Source organism: Antechinus flavipes, chromosome 1 (assembly GCF_016432865.1).
Source record: "Antechinus flavipes isolate AdamAnt ecotype Samford, QLD, Australia chromosome 1, AdamAnt_v2, whole genome shotgun sequence".
In the NCBI taxonomy this organism is placed as follows: Eukaryota; Metazoa; Chordata; class Mammalia; order Dasyuromorphia; family Dasyuridae; genus Antechinus; species Antechinus flavipes.
In genome coordinates, this window is record NC_067398.1 from 63788535 (window position 1) to 63791629 (window position 3095).

A 3095-nucleotide genomic window follows, 5' to 3' on the forward strand; every position below is an offset into this window, starting at 1 on the left:
ACTGGAATTAGAGATAGAAAGATCTGAGTTCAAATCCAGTTTCAGATATCTATGAGTTGTACACCCTGTGCAAGGTATCTCAACCTCAGTTTCCTCATCTGTTTAATGGGAATATTAATAAGCTTTATTGCAATTAAATTAGATAACAGTAATGATTTGCAAATCTTAACAATAGGTAGTATTTACTTGATGCTTTAAGGTTTACAAGGTGTTTTATAAATATTTTCTCATTATATCATCTCATGACAAACTCAAAGAAACATATAACTGTTAGCTCTTAATAGGGAGTCACAAAAAGAGACACATTGAGAAAGACTGGATGCCGCCAGGTGGTTCAGGAGATAAGAATACCAGTTCTAAAATCAGGAAATCTGGGATTTAAATTCAGTCTTAGACTTTTATTGGGTGTATGATTTTGGGCAGGTCACTTAAACTCTGCCTGTGTTGGTGTTCTCATTTGCAAAATGAGCATAACAACAGCACTTATCTCCCAGGATGGTGTGAGATAATATTTGCAAAGTGCTTTGCAAACCTTTACTCTGTAGACATTAGGTATTATTGTTGCTGTTGTTGGAAGAGTTCTCAGCTGGGGCCTTCTGAGTTGTATGAGAGAGTCTCTTGAGTGTTATATTTTAGAAAACATCCTGAACTTAATAAGAAACCACTTAATCCAGACCTCCCTGTTCTTCTGGGCATAACTGAACTAAAACAATGATTTTGGGGGAAGGAAAGGAAGACCTGGGAAGCAGAAGGATTTTCCCCAGTTAGCTGATGGCAACTTTAATCTCATTTTTCTATTCTGGAAGAATCACTTGCTCCAAATGGTCCTGAATAAGAAAGAGTCAGAGTGAAGGGCATCGACTAAAAGAAAGTTGTTCCTAATGAGAAAAGAAAAAACCTGGAAACTGTGGCTCTGCCCCCTTGAACATGGTGGGCTCATTAAGCAGGAATAGTTTTCTGTCAAGATAATCACCCATCCCCAGTCATAGTTACAAATGAGTGTAATAAAAAGCATTTTTAAGTGTCTGTTATGTGCCAGGTACTGTCAGATGATGGGATTACAAAGAAAAAAGTGAGAGTTTTTGCCCTTGAGGAATTTATTTTCTTTTATTAAAAAAAAAAAAACACAAATATTTATTGCTATTTTTTGTTTTTACATAATCAGTATTTTCCCTGTTCCTCTTTTTTCTCCCAGGCATCTTTTGTAGCAAATTATTTTTTTAAAGAAAAGAAATGAGAAAAAAGAGAAAAAATTCAGCAAAACCAATATGTTAAAAAAAAAAAAAAGATCCTGAAATTATATGTTGTGTTCCAAGGTCCTGGCCTGCTCCCCACCCCACACCCTACCCTTCAACCTCTGTAAAGGAGAAGAAGAGATATTTTCTCATCTCTTCTTGGGGTCAAGCTAGTTTTGTTTTTGCTTGTTTGTTTTTGCAATATTCTTTGTTTTATGTCTCCCACCATTTTGCATTGTAGTATATTGTGTATTACATTGTGTATATTGTTTTCCTGGTTTTGCTTACTTTATTTTGCATCAGTTCATATGATTTTTCCATGCTTCTCTGTATTCATCATATCTTCTATGTTTGACAGCATAGAAATATTCTATTTTATTCCCAGTTTATTTAGCTATTCTCCAACTGATGAAATTGTTTCCAGTTCTTTGCTACCATTAAAAAAATGTTCTAATGATTTCTTTTTGACAACAACCTCTTTGGGGTATATGCTTGGGTTTAAACTCTCTATCCAAGGTAGGAACAAGCTTAGCACATTGTTAGTATCATTTCAAATTGCTTTCCAGAACGGTTGTCCCAATTCATGGAAGAACTTAGACTTTTATGGGAGGAGACTGTGCATTAGGGAGATTGATGGCCAGAAAGGGTGTTTTTGTCTTGACAGGCAAAGAAAATAAAGGGAGGGGGCAGTGGTGGACCTATAGAACAGCTGCTATCATTCCCTTTCTAGATTATATCGTAGGGTTGATTAGATTATTGTTCCAAAGGCAAGACATAGAAAGGAGTGAAAAGGTGTTTGACCACAAGTGAAGCTCCAAGATGAATGGTTTTACTTATTGAGGGAGGGAGTCAAGGTCTCTGAGCCATATTGGTGATGATCCAAGTGAGGATATTAGGGCAGATGGAAAGATGCCTAAAGATGTTCAAAGTGGATGGAGGTAAAGCAACTGTAGGTGGGAGATCAGGAAAACCTTCATGTTGTCTGTGGAATTCAATTGGAGCTTGCAAGAGAATTGGAAAAATCTAAAAAGGAGACAGTAGGGAGTATATATTCCAGGCATGGGGGGCAGACAGTTTGTGCAAAGGCAGGAAGACTGCAGATGAGTATTATGTGTAAATTACTGTGGCTAAAATATTCATTTTTGAGTTACCTCTGCTCTAGTAAAGAACATCTTTGGATTTAGATAGACTTCCTTTCAGGAGATGTAGATTGTCATTGAAATGGGACTCAGTAGCTTTTCCATTTTGGTTCGACCAGCTAGAGCTTGTATTTCACGGCATAGTTTTTGAGAGCCTAGAATTATGTCCGTGTTGTGGTGGGGTGTTAGAGTAGAGGCTTGTTAAAGAGAATTCATATTGGGTAACTCCATATTCCTAGCCATGGAGCCTATAATTTTCTGAGTGCTGAGTGGCATAGCAAACATGTCAAAATATATATATATATGGAATATACATATATATTTGTGAATTAGATATGTAAATGATGATAATAACTCACTTGTATATAGAAGTATTAAGGTTTGCAAAGTGTTTTGCATGCAGTATTTCATTTTATCCTTGCTACAACCTGGGAGATAGTCTCATTCCCTTTTAACAGATAGGATCACAGACTCAGAAGAGCTTAAGCAGTTTATCCATAGTCACACAGCTAATATGTATCTGGGACCTAACTTATTTTTTGTTGTTATTGTTGTTTTTATTATACCATCCTTCCTCTAAGATGCACATAAACATTTAAACAAAGACTATACAAAATGCTTGGACAAATGTCTCAATCTTATTTTACTAATTTTCTTTTCTCTACATTCTCCAATCCTCATTCTGATAATATGATCCATGTAATCTCAGCAAGTCAATTCA